General features: G+C 41.0%; 1 protein-coding gene across 2 annotated transcripts in view; it reads left to right on the top strand.

The window, feature by feature from the left end:
* Window positions 1-21,232, top strand: part of LOC125381661 — a 38,743-nt gene that overhangs the window by 6,836 nt on the left and 10,675 nt on the right. The window lies entirely within an intron of this gene.

Here is a 21,232-nt window from a genome sequence, read left to right as displayed (position 1 = left end):
GATATACAGTGTCAGTATATTGAGTGTAGGTATACAACGTAAGCATATGGAAGGTGGGTATACACTGTTAGAACTATTATGTAGGGTGAGTATACAACGTCAGTATATGGAGGCTGAGTATACAACGTTAGTATATTGAGTGTGAGTATACAGCGTCGGTATATGGAATGTGGGTATACAGCGTTAGTATATGGAGGGTGAGTATACAGCGATAGTATATGGAGGGTGGGTATAGAGTGTCAGTATATGGAGGGTGGGTATACAGCATCAGTATATGGAGGGTGGGTATAGAGTGTCAGTATATGGAATGTGGGTATACAGTGTCAGTATATGGAGGGTGGGTATACAGCGTTAGTATATGGAGAGTGGGTATACAGTGTCAGTATATGGAGTGTGGGTATACAGCGTTAGTATATGGAGTGCGGGTATACAGTGTCAGTATATGGAGGGTTAGTATACAGCGTTAGTATATGGAGGGTGGGTATACAGTGTCAGTATATGGAGGGCGGGTATACAGCGTCAGTATATGGAAGGTGGGTATACAACGTCAGTATATGGAGGGTGGGTATACAGCGTTAGTATATGGAGAGTGGGTATACAGTGTCAGTATATGGAGTGTGGGTATACAGTGTCAGTATATGGATGGTGGGTATACAGCGTCAGTATATGGAGTGTGGGTATACAGCGTTAGTATATGGAGGGTGGGTATACAACGTTAGTATATGGAGTGCGGGTATACAGCGTCAGTATATGGAGCGCGGGTATACAGCGTTAGTATATGGAGTGTCAGTATACAACGTTAGTATATGGAAGGCGGGTATACAGCGTCGGTATATGGAGTGTGGATATACAGTGTCAGTATATTGAGTGTAGGTATACAACGTTAGCATATGGAAGGTGGGTATACACTGTTAGAACTATTATGTAGGGTGAGTATACAACGTCAGTATATGGAGGCTGAGTATACAACGTTAGTATATTGAGTGTGAGTATACAGCGTCAGTATATGGAATGTGGGTATACAGCGTTAGTATATGGAGGGTGAGTATACAGCGAAAGTATATGGAGGGTGGGTATAGAGTGTCAGTATATGGAGGGTGGGTATACAGCATCAGTATATGGAGGGTGGGTATAGAGTGTCAGTATATGGAGGGTGGGTATACAGCGTTAGTAAATGGAGAGTGGGTATACAACGTTAGTATATGGAGTGTGAGTATACAACATTAGTATATGGAATGTGGGTATACAGCGTCAGTATATGGAGTGTGGGTATACAGCGTTAGTATATGGAGGGTGAGTATACAGCGATAGTATATGGAGGGTGGGTATAGAGTGTCAGTATATGGAGGGTGGGTATACAGCATCAGTATATGGAGGGTGGGTATAGAGTGTCAGTATATGGAATGTGGGTATAGAGTGTCAGTATATGGAGGGTGGGTATACAGCGTTAGTAAATGGAGGGTGGGTATACAACGCTAGTATATGGAGTGTGAGTATACAACATTAGTATATGGAATGTGGGTATACAGCGTCAGTATATGGAGTGTGGGTATACAGCGTTAGTATATGGAGGGTGAGTATACAGCGATAGTATATGGAGGGTGGGTATAGAGTGTCAGTATATGGAGGGTGGGTATAGAGTGTCAGTATATGGAGGGTGGGTATAGAGTGTCAGTATATGGAATGTGGGTATACAGTGTCAGTATATGGAGTGTGGGTATACAGCGTTAGTAAATGGAGAGTGGGTATACAGTGTCAGTATATGGAGTGTGGGTATACAGCGTTAGTATATGGAGTGCGGGTATACAGTGTCAGTATATGGAGGGTTAGTATACAGCGTTAGTATATGGAGGGTGGGTATACAGTGTCAGTATATGGAGGGCGGGTATACAGCGTCAGTATATGGAAGGTGGGTATACAACGTCAGTATATGGAGGGTGGGTATACAACGTTAGTATATTGAGTGTTAGTATACAGCGTCGGTATATGGAATGTGGGTATACAGCGTTAGTATATGGAGGGTGAGTATACAGCGAAAGTATATGGAGGGTGGGTATAGAGTGTCAGTATATGGAGGGTGGGTATACAACGTTAGTATATGGAGTGTGAGTATACAACATTAGTATATGGAATGTGGGTATACAGCGTCAGTATATGGAGTGTGGGTATACAGCGTTAGTATATGGAGGGTGAGTATACAGCGATAGTATATGGAGGGTGGGTATAGAGTGTCAGTATATGGAGGGTGGGTATACAGCATCAGTATATGGAGGGTGGGTATAGAGTGTCAGTATATGGAATGTGGGTATACAGTGTCAGTATATGGAGGGTGGGTATACAGCGTTAGTAAATGGAGAGTGGGTATACAGTGTCAGTATATGGAGTGTGGGTATACAGCGTTAGTATATGGAGTGCGGGTATACAGTGTCAGTATATGGAGGGTTAGTATACAGCGTTAGTATATGGAGGGTGGGTATACATTGTCAGTATATGGAGGGCGGGTATACAGCGTCAGTATATGGAAGGTGGGTATACAACGTCAGTATATGGAGGGTGGGTATACAGCGTTAGTATATGGAGAGTGGGTATACAGTGTCAGTATATGGAGGGTGGGTATACAGCATCAGTATATGGAGTGCGGGTATACAACGTTAGTATATGGAGTGTGGGTAAACAGCGTCAGTATATGGAGGGTGGGTATACAACGTTAGTATATGGAATGTGGGTAAACAGCGTCAGTATATGGAGTGTGCGTATACAACGTCAGTATATGGAGGGTGGGTATACAGCGTTAGTATATGGAGAGTGGGTATACAGTGTCAGTATATGGAGGGTGGGTATACAGCATCAGTATATGGAGTGCGGGTATACAGCGTCAGTATATGGAGTGTGGGTAAACAGCGTCAGTATATGGAGGGTGGGTATACAACGTTAGTATATGGAATGTCGGTAAACAGCGTCAGTATATGGAGGGTGGGTATAGAGTGTCAGTATATGGAGGGTGCGTATACAGCGTTAGTATATGGAGTGCGGGTATACAGTGTCAGTATATGGAGGGTGAGTATACAGCGTTAGTATATGGAGTGTGGGTATACAGCGTCAGTATATGGAGTGTGGGTATACAGCGTTAGTATATGGAGTGCGGGTATACAGTGTCAGTATATGGAGGGTGAGTATACAGCGTTAGTATATGGAGTGCGGGTATACAGTGTCAGTATATGGAGTGCGGGTATACAGCGTCAGTATATGGAGTGCGGGTATACAGCGTTAGTATATGGAGTGTCAGTATACAACGTTAGAATATGGAATGTGGGTAAACAGCGTCAGTATATGGAGTGTGAGTATACAACGTTAGTATATGGAATGTGGGTATACAGCGTTAGTATATGGAGTGCGGGTATACAGTGTCAGTATATGGAGGGTGAGTATACAGCGTCAGTATATGGAGGTTTGGTATACAACGTTAGTATATGGAGTGCGGGTATACAGTGTCAGTATATGGAGTGCGGGTATACAGTGTCAGTACTTCAATTCTTTATTCATGTACATATGCTAGCCAGCGACCCATGGTACAATATTTGGTCCATCATTAACATTGATAGGCTTAGTGTTTGGAGTCTAACATTCATAGCATGGTATATAAAAGTTGCAACATTTGTAATAACAGTTTCATTGTTTTCCGCCATAAGCATATTGAATTTAGCAAGAGTAGGATGTACAAAATACTGCTGTGCTAAATACTGAAGACGAAGTTCATCATAAGCGTTACAAATTAATGAAAAATGATATTCATTCTCGACATATCTTTGGTTGCAACTATTGCACAATCTCTGCTCTCGTGGAGTATTAACGTATCTACCCGTCTCAATGTGGAGAGTGTGGGAGCTACAGCGAAACTGGGCTAGTGCAACACGAAATTTGTTGATAGTGATAGCAGACAAATACAACTCTAGACGAAATGAATTTTTGAAAAGTGTATAATGGAACATTTTAGAACTATTTGCTAAAGACCAATGCCAATCCTGTTCGTAAGCAAATTTTAACCGACCTTTACATTCGGAAATAAATGATTCGGGGCAAAAAACATATTGGTTCTCCCATATATATCCAAATCCAAGGCTGTTTAAAAGAGTTTTGACTTTTGTAGCCCAATTAGTTTTACCATGTTTGGCTAGCTGAAATAACATATCATAACTTTTCTTAGGATATCGTGAATTTTATACAGCGTTTATACGCAGAAATGTACAGTGGGTATCTTCCACACTCTCCTCGCACAACATGATTGGGAGTAGACGTTTTAACACCTAGCATACGTTTACAAGCAAGTACATGGATACTTTCTATTTCTTTACAGTTTTCAAACTTCACATTTCAGCCCCATATAACATAATTGGAGCAATTTTAGTATCGAATATTTTAAAAAATAGTTTCAGTGGAATAGGTTTAAGTGATGAAAGAGATTTAATTTTAGAACCGAGAACAATACCCGTTTAGCCTGTAATGAAGCATTGTAAGTATGTTTCGACCATGGTAAATTCTTTGAAAATACAACTCCCAAATATTTGTACGATGATACACATTCCAACAGACAACCACTGAAATACCATTTCTCAGATCTAGAAAGTACTCCACCATTCTTAAAAACTACTATTTTCGACTTATCAAGATTTACCTTTAGGAAATAATTCTGGCAATAGTGTTCGAGTACATCGATGCGTTTTTTGAGGCCATATACAGTATCTGATATACGAATTACATCATCAGCAAAGAGTAGCAGGAATAGTTGAATTATGTCTGGATGGAGCTGAATTCCGAGTTCACAGTTAGCCTCAATTTCAACAGCTAGATCATTGATAAACAATGAAAACAAAAACGGGCTCAGTACACAGCCTTGACGGACACCCAAGTCACAATCGAATACATCTGAGAAGCTACTTTACACAGGAACGAACAGTCGTATATATGGATTGTATACATTTAAACATTTTAGGTGACACACCACAGTTATTCAAAACTATCCATAGTTTTGGTCTGTTTATAGAGTCGAACGCTTTGGAGAAGTTTACAAATAAAGCATATAGTTTACCTCGCTTCTTCCCCAGATAACGCTGTATAGCTGACTGTAAAATAAACATATTATCAATTGTGGAATAGCCACAACGAAATCCTGCTTGCGACTCCACAACTTTATCATAGGCATCACACCAAGACTGCAACCTTCTATTTAGAACAGAAATATATAACTTGCTAAAAATACTTAATACTGTAATCCCTCGGTAGTTATCGCGTGTATTAGTATCCCCTTTCTTGTGTAATGGTACAATTTGGCCAGTCGACCAGGAAATCGGAAAATATGCGGAATCAAACATGACGTTAAACAGACGGTTAATACAGGGAACTAACACATCGTATGCGTATTTGAACATTTCAGCAATAAGCTTATCACTGCCGGTGTCCCGGTATAAACTCTCCCCCGTACAAATTCTCCCCCCGGAGATTTTATACCGGTACAGATTCTCCCCCGGAGAATCTGTTCTGAAATAAAATCTCCCCCGGGCGGATATGTTTCGCGCCCCCCTCAGTATAAAGTCTCCCCCCTGATTATTCGGTTTGTTGCAATGTCTTTAAGTACTATATTCTTTAAATAGTTATCTTTAATGTAAGGAGGGTTACTTTAAAAAATAGATTATGAAATATGGTCATAATGAATTGATATTTCAGCATATTTTATTTGGTAAATGTACCTTCCATCCTAAAATAATTATAAGACATAATCATACCAAACAAATTTGAATGAAATGACTTAATGTAACAAATACATGTACGCTTACTGTTGTAACAGAATTCAGAAACCTTTAAATCCTCGCAAACATTCGGTTTTAACACTAACTACGTAAAAACTGTCAATATATCCACGCGCGCCTCCAGCCCAGGCTGTCCGTTAATACTCTGATTTTAGATCTAAAATATATTCCTTAATACAGGCTACGATATGAAAATGGTATCAGTGTAATATCAGTGGCTAGAATATCATGGTGCAAGCAGGTTTCTGTTAAACATACAACATCATAACTATCTAATTCAGCACTGATAAAATCTACTTTGTCTTTAAGACTGCGTACGTTTAGATATATAATCTTTAAATCTGGACTATGCAAAGGTCCTGGATTCGGATGGATATCATCGCAGCAGAAGAGAAAAAGTAAAACTAAGAATGATAATCGGAAATTATATAAGCAAAGTAACCCAAAAAATAATGAAATGTGTATCATCTTCCCGAAATGATTAGCATGTAGAATAGATTCAAAAACACCCACTATCAGCCTGTATTGAACAACATCAACCGGCATCGACAAAGCAAAGTGATCATGTAATTGTTACAATCGGGCTGGCGGTGAATCTGAGAAGGGATTCATACGTTATATACAACTTAAAAAAAATATGATTATGAAAAACGAAAGGAAAAGTGCCCTCCCACACCTGAAAAGAAACCCCCCCCCCCGCAAAATCAATAAAAATAAAAATAAACAAATAAAAACAAACAACCACACACACAAGTAACTAAATGTATATTTAGATTAATATATAACCCAGAAAAAATAAAGGAGAGAAAAAAATAAATAAAAAATACATAAACAAATAAACATTAAAACCTAGAGGAATATGAAAATGTGTAATGCTAAAGCACGAAGACACGATAAACTGTACCAACATTACAATGTTCCCCGTTATGCATGCTTTACCTGGATTACATACGGGTGATCTAAGTTAGAAATATATGACTGATATAAATTCTTTAAACACGGTAATATCGAATATGCTTGGATTATCTTTTTTTTCAAATGTGCTCCATTCAAGAAAAGTTATATAGAATTATATATTTACTCTCCCCCATGTATTTTGCTCTTTTATGTAAAAGCTTTTTCACCTTACACATTTTAATTACAGATTCCTATGTTTTGATTTTAATGCAAACAAACCAGGCTTTTGAAATGCTATACAAAAACTATGCTTAAAAGTTTACAGAGTTTGTTGTTTCTAATACAGTTTTTGTTGTCTGTATACATTTTTTTAATATACCAGTTTGAGTCTACGTGTGAACACAATCGATGGTTGAAATGTAAGTCTAAGAACAAAACATGAACTAATTCTCAAGAACTCTGATGTATAAAGTTACCTTCATCTTTGATTGACTGATGTATTTTCAATCTTTATTCAGCACTGAAGAGGCCACAGGCCTATAGTACGAAGCATTAAGTTTATGAATAATCAGCATTGATTTTGACTCCATAAACTGTCATAAAGTATTCATAAAGTATCAGGGGTCATTTCAACTTGCAAAATTATTGACATACCCCTTTATAGAGCGAGGATTGGGCTGTTTTCCCACCCGATTGACTGATATTACAACATTCACATGGTTTAGAACGGTACAATGAATGGTAAAGCATGCAAATTACACTAATACACGATATTTCATAAGAAAACATCATATCTCCGTTAAAACATAAAACTAATATTTATGAATCTACATATTGATATAAGACTTTATCACTGTATCCAATCCCAAAATAGATATAAACTTTCGGACAGTTCAGTTCAAAATTCTTCAACCTTTAATACATCACAGGATTTGTAGCTAGACGACGGGAATCTACAGTCTTGACTGTGTGTTTTCTTTGATGAGAATGTTTCTCACCGACCTTAGCGTGTAGGGGTGTGATATCCTGGGCAGGAAATGACAGTGTTTTGACATTAATTAACGTGTTGGACATCCCTAATTACCCTTTACTAATTCATGTTAAACCAACACAGGATGTTTTCTGGAAGTGGACAATCGCGAATGCCATAGGGCTGACACGACACGTGTTAATAACTGTCCTAGAACTTCTAAAGTTACTAAACAATCTTTATACCTAACGACTAGCATATAAACTAAACATCGTCTCTATCAGAAGCCAGCTAAACAACCAAACAATCAAATTTCAAAAACAAAACAAATTCTTAGGACTTATTTTCGATGAACATCTCACCTGGGATGCTCACATCCAAAACCTAACTAAATGCAGTAAAGACCTAAACACCCTAAGATGCCTAACTGGCTCTAACTGGGGAGTTTGAATACTATTCCTGTTGTTTTTTCTGAGTTAAGGGAGAAGCCCCATTTGTCAGCCCATTGTTGTATTTTATTTAGAGATTTTTGGAGTAAATTTTGGGCCATTTTAATGCTTTTAGTGCAGATCATCCGCGAATTTTGATGTGTTTAGTTTAGGGGATAGGCCATCGAATAGATCGTTTATCATTATATTGAAGAGGGTGGGGCTGAGGATACTGCCACAAAACGACCGCCACAACACGACCCTCATCAAAGGACCCTACAGCCCACATGGCAACAACACTCCCCCACAAGCAAGCACAACAACAAAACACAAACACTAAGAAATCCACAGCTACACCCATCCCGCAAACACCTACACAACCCTCCACATCACATGCCTCCCCTATGGAAACTCAAACAGCTAAACCAAATCTTACCGATGACGAAGATTTCCTCCACTACTGAGGAAACAATAGACACTACTCCAACTAAAACAAACCAAACTTCCCTCTCAGCCCCAAAAAGGAAGAAAAAACTAAACCGCAATTCTCCCCAACCAGCTAACACCCAAAACCTAAATAACCCCACCTTACTCCTAGTATACATGCATAGTCCAAACTCACCAAAAGCTAGCATGAAATCCTTTCACAAAGTAGCTTTCAATCTAAAATTAACCCATCTTCCCTTCTTCCTCTTTAACCTCCATCTAAAAGAAGTCACCGAATAAACTAAAAACTAAAAACTAAATCACCAATCACCAATCACCCGAACCCAATAATGGAAGGACTAAATATTTTTCAGTGGAACACCAACGGACTCACCTCTCACGGCCATAAACTAAAAACGAAATTTAAACTAAATAAAGGCCCTCACATTGCTTGTATCCAGGAAACCAAATTCTCAAAAAAAATCCAAATTCACACTACCTAACTACAACTCAGTTAGAACTGACAGAGCTAAACCAAAAACAAGAAGAGCCGCAGGAGGACTAATCATATTTATCAGGAAAGATATAAATTACGAAGAAATAAAAATAGACACGCCAAACCTAGAAGCCAACGGCATTAAAATCACATTATATAACCGAAAAATAAACATCATAAATATATACCACTGGGCGGAACAAAAGTCCAACTTGAGGATCTAAACAAACTACTCAAAATAAGCGATACATCTACTATATTCCCAGGAGACTTTAACGCTCACCATCCTACATGGAGCATAGATGATAAAATAGATAATCATGGCAAATTAATTTCCGAATGGATAGAAACAAACGACCTAGTACTCCTAAATAACAACCAACCCACGAGGTACGATAAGATAAACCAAAAAATGTCGGCTATCGACCTAACCATATGCACCGCAGATCTAGCTCAAAGTACTCAATGGGAAATACACGACGTCCCGCTAGGTAGTGACCACTTCCCCATAAACATAACCATAGGAAATACAAACGTACCAATCCAAACAGAAAACCAAGAACCAAAATTCCATTACAATAAAGCTAACTGGGACCAATTCCAAGATATCTGCAACGAAGCTAACTTAAACGAAATAGAAAATAATGATCCAGAAACCTATTGTAGAAACCTAACAGACTATATAATAAACAGAGCCAGAACCTCCATCCCCTTCAAAACATCTAAGACAGGCTAGGCAAACCCACGGTACCATGGTGGAATGAGGAAATAGAACAGACTAGACGAAAACGTAAATCAGCCTTAAATAAAGCAAAACGCGACTACAAACATCTAAACATAGCCCACGAACTAAACCTCCAGGTTAAAAAACTAGTCCAACTAGCCAAGGTATAAATAACCGTACAGATGCCAGAACGGTCTGGCGCAAAATCCAAGCTATTAGAGGCTTAAAACGACATAAAAATACCCTAACATTAACAACTCAACCAACCCCGCCCAAAAAGCAAATAATCTCGCCAACCACTTTTCGGCCGTTAGCAGTAACACCAACTTCAGCCAAAAATTCCAAGATAAACTTAAAACAAAAAACAAACCCACAAAAGAACCAAACAATAACAATCTAGAAATAAACCAATCCTTCACAATGGAGGAGCTCCTCTATGTAATCCAAAACAGGAAAAAGGGTACAGCCTTTACCAAACTTCTTACCAAATAATTAAAAATCTCCCGCTAAAACTACTCCAGGCACTACTCAAACTATACAATCTCATCTACCTAAACGGACAGGTTCCTACTCCCTGGAAACAGGCCCTAGTCATACCAATCCCTAAACCTAATAAACCAGCCAATCAAGCTAACTCATATAGACCAATATCCCTAACTTCAAACTTATGCAAAGTAATGGAATCAATGGCTAAAAATAGATTACAACATTACCTAACCCAAAATAACATCAACTATTGAACTGCATGGCAAGTATTTATAAAACGACCGGGGGAGGAAATATTCTGGGGGGAGACTTTATTTCGTAGGGTGGGGGAGAGTTTATTTCGAGAGGGGCGGAACTGTACCGGTATAAATTCGCCGGGGGGGGATTTTATTCTGGGGGCGAATATATTTCGTGACACCGGCAGACTTGCCTGTTTTCAATTTGTTAATTGCCTCAATTACCTCCTGCTGTTCAATTGGCGAGTCTAAGATAGATTGAGTTAAGTCATCAAAATTGTTATCTGGTACAGTGTTATCTTCATCCCCCATTTCTGAATCGAACAACCCCTTAAAATGTGAAAATCATTGCTCAATATTTATATTTGGCTTAGGACGGACAGTGGTAGCAGACAAACGTTTCAAATTTGCCCAAAATATTTACTGTTATCCAAGTTAGTCAAAATGGTGCTCTGTACATTGTCTTGATGTAACTTCTTTTTTTCACGGATAACATGTGTATAAGTATTTCTTGCTTTAATATAATTACAAAGTGATGACGAATCTTTTAGTGATCGGAAACAGTATATGGAGGGTGAGTATACAGCGTCAGTATATGGAGGGTGAGTATACAGCGTCAGTATATGGATTGTGGGTATACAGTGTTAGTATATGGAGTGTGGGTTTACAGCGTCAGTATATGGAGTGTGAGTATACAGTGTTAGTATTTGAAAGGTGGGTATACACTGTTAGAATTATTATGTAGGGTGAGTATACAACGTCAGTATATGGAGTGTGGGTATACAGTGTTAGTATTTGTGGGGTGAGTATACAACGTTAGTATTTGTAGGGTGGGTATACAGCGTTAGTATATGGAAAGTGGGTCTTCAGCGTCAGTATATGAAGGGTGAGTATACAGTGTTGGTATATGAAGGGTGGGTATACAGTGTCAGTATATGTAGCGTGAGTATACAACATCAGTATATGGAAGGTGGGTATACAGCGTCAGTATATGTAGGTTGAGTATACAACGTCAGTATATGGAGTGTTGGTATACAGCGTCAGTCTATGGAAGGCGGTCATACAGCGTCAGTATATGGAGTGTGTGTATACAGCGTCAGTATATGGAGTGCGAGTATACAGTGTCAGTATATGGAGGGTGGGTATACAGCATCGGTATATGGAGTGTTGGTATACAGCGTCAATATATTGAGTGTGGGTATACAGCGTCAGTATACGTATATGGAGTGTGGGTATACCGCGTCAGTATATGGAGTGTAGGTATACAGTGTCAGTATATGGAGTGTGGGTATACAGCATCAGTATATGGAGTGTAGGTATATAGTGTCAGTATATAGAGTGTGGGTATACAGTGGGAGTATATGAAGTGTAGGTATACATCGTTAGTATATGGAGTATAGGTATACAGTGTCAGTATATGGAGTGTGGGTATACAGCGTCAATATATGGTGTGTAGGTATACAGCGTCAGTATATGGAGTGTGGGTATACAGTGTCAGTATATGGAAGGTGGGTATACAGTGTCAGTATATGGAAGGTGGGTATACAGTGTCAGAACATGGAGTGTAGGTATACAGCGTAGGTATATGGAGGGCGAGTATACAGCGTCAGTATTTGGAGTGCGGGTATACGGCGTCAGTATATGTAGTGTGGGCATATAGCGTCAGTATTTGGAGTGCGGGTATACAGTGTCAGTAATAGGAGTGTAGGTATACAGCGTCAGTATTTGGAGTGCGGGTATACAGTGTCAGTAATAGGAGTGTAGGTATACAGCGTCAGTATATGGAGGGTGGGTATACAGTGTCAGTAATAGGAGTGTAGGTATACAGCGTCAGTATATGGAGGGTGGGTATACAGCGTCAGTATATGGAGGGTGGGTATACAGCGTCAGTATATGGAGGGTGGGTATACAGCGTCAGTATATGGAGGGTGGGTATACAGCGTCAGTATATGGAGGGTGGGTATACAGCGTCAGTAGTATATAACGGGTCGCCAGAAGGCCATTTTGGTTGATCCGGTTGATCCAGGCGAATCCGAAGTTGATTGGCTGATCCAAGTCACGTGATCAATAGCAGGTGAGGGGGAATGAAAGTTGTGTGTGTTTATAAGGCAGAAAAGAATTTATAAGTAAACAAAAGCAAAGGTTATTGAATAGAGCTATATGTATGGCGTGCTGCCCTGAATAGACAAGCAGCCCAGTTTGAATTGAGCACGCTTGACAACTCACATGGCCCTATATTCAAATAGCCCGCGCTCGCTAGAGCGTGCGACCTGGTTTGATGAATACAGGGTGTGTGTTGAAAGTAAAATCATACCACAATAGAGACGGGTTGTGTCAACATGATATACGCCGGTTGATGAGGGAAAAAAAATAAATGTACGTCTAGCTGGATCAAATTCATCTTGTACGGTCTACAAGTTGTACACCATGAACGTTAGACAACCTGTATAGAAAAAAATATAGATAAAATAGATAAGACTACACAATCAGCAAGCTAGCAGTTTACATTTAGCGCGCAAGAACGAGGTAGTCACGTCACCCTGCATTGACTATAACGCTGAAGGCATCCGGATTACGAATCACCCGCGCTGCATACTATTGTAAACCATTTGTAAAGAATTATTCAGCCCTGTCCCGACTTGCATAGTTGATGTTTCAATGCTAGCGTTTCCATTTAATGCGATGACAAATAAGCCGTACAGTTTGAGTTTTAACCGTGTAACATGATGTGCACAGTTTTACTTCAGAACGTGCTATTTTGAAAATAGATAGAAAACTGATAAGTACATGTACCAGTGTGACGGCATGAAGCTAGGTTTGTTGGGAAAGTGATGGAAGCAATCTATAAGACATTTTCATGTTTACAATACTCACCCTTAATTCGAAGAGAGAACAGAGTTTATCATGGAAACTTGTCTGACGAGGAAAATGTTTTATTGGAAATATATGTCGAAGCAGGTTTATTCATAGCTAATGTATAGCCGAGAGACTAAGCGACCGACCGCCCATAACAATGTCAACATACCCCGGCCTTATAATAAATGTCAACATACCAGCCTCGCCTGAAGCTTCCCATTCATAAATTGTGTGACCAGTGTCCCGTATTTTTGATATGATAGGGAAGATGCGTTGTACTTTGTTATTTTAAAAGGGAGTTATTTCAGAGAGGATATATATGGGTATTCCCCTCATTAAACCTTTCTTTCGTTGGTGTCTATTAAACGTATCCAGTATTTAATACATTTGAATGATGTAGGAAAGTATGTGCGTGTAGATGTTGTACCTATATCCCAACACGAATGTATGACACCTTTCAATAGATCAATTACGGTTCTAACCACGACACGCAACATAACTATGAGCGTGGTTAGCAGTTCATATTTATAAACACATCGTAAATGACAGATTTCTGATAAATGAACTCGCCCGCACACATGTCTATAGGGTTATGTTCGCCCGAACTGTAAACAGTGACACAGGGTGTGTGGAATGCACTCGTCCTTGTAAGGGTAAAATACGCGTTTAAACTCACCATTTAAACGATGACATTACTTTTTAGATGTATTGGTATCAGTGAGTGAGTGAATTTAGTTTTATGCCACACTCGGCATTATTCCAGCTCTAGGACGGTGGTCTGTCAATAAACGAGCTTGGACCAGACAATCCAGTGATCAACAGCATAATCAGCGATCTGTGCAACTAGGAACCAATGGCACGTGTCATCCGAGTCGGCGAGACTGACCAACCGATCCCCGTCAGTCGCCGATAAGCATGGGTTACTGAAGGTCGATTCTATAACCCGGACCTTCACGGGTGTAGTATGACGAAGACTATATACTAATATGATCGCTTTTTTAACATACTCACAAGTGTGCTGTGAAGAAAAGAGTGTCTTCCAAGATTCCCTGCACGTGTAAGACAGTATAAACTCTACAGTAGTGTAGCCCGACAAACAGTTTTACTCTCGCCAGCAAAAGGATTGGACGTGAACAACATGAAGAAAGCATCAGATATTAGACTTGACCCTAGAGATATATTTAGGAAGACTACGTTGAGAAAATCACAACAGCGAAAGAAACCACAAGCAGCCAAGAAGTCGACGCTGAAGACAAAGAAGAGACAGGTAACACCTAAAATGAAAACGATGACAACCAAACAGGGATCAAAGACAACACCCCAACCCGTGAAAATACAACATGTGTCGGAGGTGAAGGCTGTGGTGGAACGGGCACTTGCTGCCTTGAAGCGTCAACAGAGTCAAGGGTATAAAAGAAAGCTTCATACCCTCTAATCGCACACCGTATTGGATCACCATGGGGGTTGCCACCTGTCTGGACTGTGAAAAAATGTTTTCAAGGAGAGATGTCATGTTACGACACAGGAGAAATAAACATAGCATACCGCCGCCTTTACAAGCCCACACGCCGCCGCGGGTATATGTTGCATGTCGTGGTTAGAACCGTAATTGATCTATTGAAAGGTGTCATACATTCGTGTTCGGATCTGGGTACAACATCTACACGCACATACTTTCCTAAAACATTCAAATGTATTAAATACTGGATACGTTTAATAGACACCAACGAAAGAAAGGTTTAATGAGGGGAATACCCATATATATCCTCTCTGAAATAACTCCCTTTTAAAATAACAAATGTACAACACATCTTCCCTAACATATCATAAATACGGGACACTGGTCACGAAATTTATGAATGGGAAGCTTCAGGCGAGGCTGGTATGTTGACATTAATTGTAAGGCCGGGGTATGTTGACATTGTTATGGGCGGTCGGTCGCTTAGTCTCTCTGCTATACATTAGCTATGAATAAACCTGCTTCGACATAAACTAGTGTCCAAAAGAAACAATACCACCTGTTTGCAACGACATAAAAGAAAAACTAAACAATGCAGAAGTTCAGGATTGGTGTTATGCTTTTAAGAAATCCTTTCACAACATCTGTACAAAAATTTCATTTCAATAAAATCTGTACAACCAATATGACAAGCCTTTAAAGATGGGTGGGGTCGAAAAATGAACATTTCGTTAGAGCACTGATCACAGAAACAACGGGAAATGTCACACCACACGTCTCAAAGTCAAGTCAGTAGCGGGTATGTCCACCGTGAGCATCAATACATGCCAGAACACGCCTACGGACTGATGACGTCAAACGTCTGATGACGTTGGGAGTGATGCGTTGCCATTCCTCGAGGAGACATCGTTCCAAGTCCTGGACGTTGACTGGAGGCACACGGCGACGTCAGATTTGCCGATCGAGGTGGTCCCATAAGTGCTCGATGGGATTCATGTCCGGTGAACATGCGAGCCATGGCAAAACCTGTACGTTGGCGTTGGCAAGGAAGTTCTGTGTCAATCTTGCTGTGTATGGCCTTGCATTGTCATGTTGGAAAAGGAGTCCACGAGGCTTTTGCTGAATAAAGGGCACCACAACAGGCCGTAGGATGTCATCAAGATAACGCTGTGCATTCAGGTTTCCATGAATTACGACAAGCATCGTTTTGACGTCACCACATATGCCACCCCAAACCATTAACCCTCCACCTCCAAACGGCCGGACCTGTTGGATACAGTTAGGCGCCAAACGTTCACCAAATCGTCGGTATACAAGCTGCCGTCCATCGTTTCTGAAGATGAGGAATCTGCTCTCATCAGAGAACATAACAACGTGCCCAGTCCCGCCGTTGCCAACGTCGAACTCGCCTGGCCCAGATCAGTCTGTTGTTCCGGTGTCGAGGCGTCAGGAGCGGTCCGCGGTAGGGATGACGTGCCCGGAACTATACTGCCGTAGTCTCCTGTAGACGGTCTGTCGACTGATCCTGTGTTCCAGTGCTGTAGCCGCCGTGGACGTCGCTGTTACGGTGCGGTTCCTCAGGTGTAATACCCGGATGTAACGATCTTCACGGGGCGTGGTTACTCTTGGTCTTCCACTCCTGGGCCTGTCTGACGTCTGACCTGTCTGACGTAACCGCTGCATCAACCTGGTGATAGTGATGCGTGCGCAGCCCAACCTTCTGGCGACGTCGACGTGTGACGCTCCTTGTTGGACCATTCCAACGGCTCTCTCTCTCTCGATGGCTGTCAAACGTGGCATATCTTGTGTTCTTTTTGTTGCTGTGATATCAACGTGTCTGATCAGCCGTTTTATACAGTTTTTCTGCACGTGCAGAACATGCTAGAGAGGGAAATGTCACTTTCACGAAATTTACGTTTTTTCCCGGAAGTGATCACGTGTTCCCGGTATTTTTTATCGACTATGCTGTGTTTGGGATGTGCAATACGAATTGGCATGTTTTCATACTTGACAATTCACTTAGTAAAAAACAATTTTGAAAATAAGTTGGTATCGTTTCTTTTGGACACTAGTTTATATTTCCAATAAAACATTTTCCTCGTCAGACAAGTTTCCATGATAAACTCTGTTCTCTCTTCGAATTAAGGGAGAGTATTGTAAACATGAAAATGTCTTATAGATTGCTTCCATCACTTTCCCAACAAACCTAGCTTCATGCCGTCACACTGGTACATGTACTTATCAGTTTTCTATCTATTTTCAAAATAGCACGTTCTGAAGTAAAACTGTGCACATCATGTTACAAGGTTAAAACTCAAACCGTACGGCTTATTTGTCATCGCATTAAATGGAAACGCTAGCATTGAAACATCAACTATGCAAGTCGGGACAGGGCTGAATAATTCTTTACAAATGGTTTACAATAGTATGCAGCGCGGGTGATTCGAAATCCGGATGCCTTCAGCGTTATAGTCAATGCAGGGTGACGTGACTACCTCGGTCTTGCGCGCTAAATGTAAACTGCTAGCTTGCTGATTGTGTAGTCTTATCTATTTTATCTATATTTTTTTCTATACAGGTTGTCTAACGTTCATGGTGTACAACTTGTAGACCGTACAAGATGAATTTGATCCAGCTAGACGTACATTTTTTTTTTCCCTCATCAACCGGCGTATATCATGTTGACACAACCCGTCTCTATTGTGGTATGATTTTACTTTCAACACACACCCTGTATTCATCAAACCAGGTCGCACGCTCTAGCGAGCGCGGGCTATTTGAATATAGGGCCACGTGAGTTGTCAAGCTCGCTCAATTCAAACTGGGCTGCTTGTCTATTCAGGGCAGCACACCATACATATAGCTCTATTCAATAACCTTTGCTTTTGTTTACTTATAAATTCTTTTCTGCCTTATAAACACACACATCTTTCATTCCCTCTCACCTGCTATTGATCACGTGACTTGGATCAGCCAATCAACTTCGGATTCGCCTGGATCAACCGGATCAACCAAAATGGCCTTATGGCGACCCGTCATATACTACTAGCGTCAGTATTTGGAGTGCGGGTATACAGCGTCAGTATATGGAGTGTGGGCATACAGCGTCAGTATTTGGAGTGCGGGTATACAGTGTCAGTATATTGAGTGTCGGCATACAGCGTCAGTATATGGAGTGCGGGTATACAGCGTCAGTATATGGAGGGTGGGTATACTGCGTCAGTATTTGGAGTGCGGGTATACAGCGTCAGTATATGGAGTGTGGGCATACAGCGTCAGTATTTGGAGTGCGGGTATACAGTGTCAGTATATTGAGTGTCGGCATACAGCGTCAGTATATGGAGTGCGGGTATACAGCGTCAGTATATGGAGGGTGGGTATACAGCGTCAGTATATGGAGTGCGGTTATACAGCGTCAGTATATGGAGTGTGGGTATACAGTGTCAGTATATGGAGGGTGGGTATACAGTGTCAGTACATGGAGGATGGGTATACAGCGTCAGTATATGGAGTGCGGGTATACAGTGTCAGTATATGGAGTGCGGGTATACAGTGTCAGTATTTGGATTGCGGGTATACAGTGTCAGTATGTGGAGTGTCGGTATACAGCGTCAGTATATGGAGTGCGGGTATACAGCATCAGTATATGGAGGGTGGGTATACAGCGTCAGTACATGGAGTGCGGGTATACAGCGTCAGTATATGGAGTGTGGGTATACAGCGTCAGTACATAGAGGGTGGGTATACAGCGTCAGTATATGGAGTGCGGGTATACAGTGTCAGTATTTGGAGGGTGGGTATACAGCGTCAGTATATGGAGTGTGGGTATACAGCGTCGGTATATGGAAGGTGAGTTTGCAGCGTCAGTATATGGAGTGTTGGTATACAGTGTCAGTATATGGAAGGCGGGTATACAGCGTCAGTATATGGAGTGTGGGTATACAGCGTCGGTATATGGAAGGTGAGTTTGCAGCGTCAGTATATGGAGTGTTGGTATACAGTGTCAGTATATGGAAGGCGGGTATACAGCGTCAGTATATGGAGTGTGGGTATAGAGCGTCAGTATATGGAGGCCAAGTAGACAGCGTCATGATCAGTATATGGAGGTTGGGTATACAGCGTCAGTATATGGAGTGTGGGTATACAGCGTCAGCATATGGAGTGTGTGTATACAGCGTTTGTATATGGAGTGTGTGTATACAGCGTCAGCATATGGAGTGTGTGTATACAGCGTTTGTATATGGAGTGTGTGTATACAGCGTCAGCATATGGAGTGTGTGTATACAGCGTTTGTATATGGAGTGTGTGTATACAGCGTCAGCATATGGAGTGTGTGTATACAGCGTTTGTATATGGAGTGTGTGTATACAGCGTTTGTATATGGAGTGAGTGTATACAGCGTCAGTATATGGAGTGTGTGTATACAGCGTCAGCATATGGAGTGTGTGTATACAGCGTCAGCATATGGAGTGTGTGTATACAGTGTCAGCATATGGAGTGTGTGTATACAGCGTTTGTATATGGAGTGTGTGTATACAGCGTTTGTATAAGGAGCGTGTGTATACAGCGTCAGGATATGGAGTGTGTGTATACAGCGTCAGCATATGGAGTGTGTGTATACAGCGTCAGCATATGGAGTGTGTGTATACAGCGTTTGTATTTGGAGTGTGTGGATACAGCGTCAGCATATGGAGTGTGTGTATACAGCGTTTGTATATGGAGTGTGTGTATACAGCGTCAGCATATGGAGTGTGTGTATACAGCGTTTGTATATGGAGTGTGTGTATACAGCGTCAGCATATGGAGTGTGTGTATACAGCGTTTGTAGATGGAGTGAGTGTATACAGCGTCAGCATATGTAGTGTGTGTATAAAACGTCAGCATATTGAGTGTGTGTATACAGCGTTTGTATTTGGAGTGTGTGTATACAGCGTCAGCATATGGAGTGTGTGTATACAGCGTTTGTATATGGAGTGTGTGTATACAGCGTCAGCATATGGAGTGTGTGTATACAGCGTTTGTATATGGAGTGAGTGTATACAGCGTCAGCATATGTAGTGTCTGTATACAGCGTTTGTATATGGAGTGTGTGTATACAGCGTCAGCATATGGAGTGTGTGTATACAGCGTTTGTATATGGAGTGTGTGTATGCAGCGTTTGTATATGGAGTGTGTGTATGCAGCGTTTGTATATGGAGTGTGTGTATACATCTTCAGCATATGGAGTGTGTGTATACAGCGTTTGTATATGGAGTGAGTGTATACAGCGTCAGTGTATGGAGTGTGTGTATAAAGCGTCAGCATATGGAGTGTGTGTATACAGCGTCAGCATATGGAGTGTGTGTATACAGCGTTTGTATATGGAGTGTGTGTATACAGCGTTTGTATATGGAGTGTGTGTATACAGCGTTTGTATATGGAGTGTGTGTATACAGCGTCAGCATATCGAGCGTGTGTATACAGCGTTTGTATATGGAGTGTGTGTATACAGCGTTTGTATATGGAGTGTGTGTATACAGCGTCAGCATATGGAGTGTGTGTATACAGCGTTTGTATATGGAGTGTGTGTATACAGCGTTTGTATATGGAGTGTGTGTATACAGCGTTTGTATATGGAGTGTGTGTATACAGCGTCAGCAAATGGAGTGTGTGTATACAACGTTTGTATATGGAGTGTGTGTATACAGCGTCAGTATATGGAGTGTGTGTATACAGCGTTTGTATATGGAGTGTGTGTATACAGCGTCAGCAAATGGAGTGTGTGTATACAGCGTTTGTATATGGAGTGTGTGTATACAGCGTCAGCATATGGAGTGTGTGTATAAAGCGTTTGTATATGGAGTGTGTGTATACAGCGTCAGCATATGGAGTGTGTGTATACAGCGTCAGCATATGGAGTGTGTGTATACAGCGTCAGCATATGGAGTGTGTGTATACAGCGTCAGCAAATGGAGTGTGTGTATACAGCGTTTGTATATGGAGTGTGTGTGTACAGCGTCAGCATATGGAGTGTGTGTATACAGCGTTTGTATATGGAGCGTGTGTATACAGCGTCAGCATATGGAGTGTGTGTATACAGCGTTTGTATATGTAGTGTGTGTATACAGCGTTTGTATATGGAGTGAGTGTATACAGCATCAGCATATGTAGTGTGTGTATACAGCGTCAGCATATGGAGTGTGTGTATACAGCGTTTGTATATGGAGTGTGTGTATACAGCGTTTGTATATGGAGTGTGTGTATACAGCGTTTGTATATGGAGTGTGTGTATACAGCGTCAGCATATGGAGTGTGTGTATACAGCGTCAGCATATGGAGTGTGTGTATACAGCGTCAGCATATGGAGTGTGTGTATACAGCGTTTGCATATGGAGTGTGTGTATACAGCGTTTGTATATGGAGTGTGTGTATACAGCGTTTGTATATGGAGTGTGTGTATACAGCGTCAGC

Source organism: Haliotis rufescens, unplaced genomic scaffold (genome assembly GCF_023055435.1).
Source record: "Haliotis rufescens isolate VD_foot unplaced genomic scaffold, xgHalRufe1.0.p SCAF_19, whole genome shotgun sequence".
Lineage (NCBI taxonomy): Eukaryota > Metazoa > Mollusca > Gastropoda > Lepetellida > Haliotidae > Haliotis > Haliotis rufescens.
Note: the sequence above shows the minus strand (reverse complement) of the source record. Positions and strands in the feature narration are given on the sequence as shown.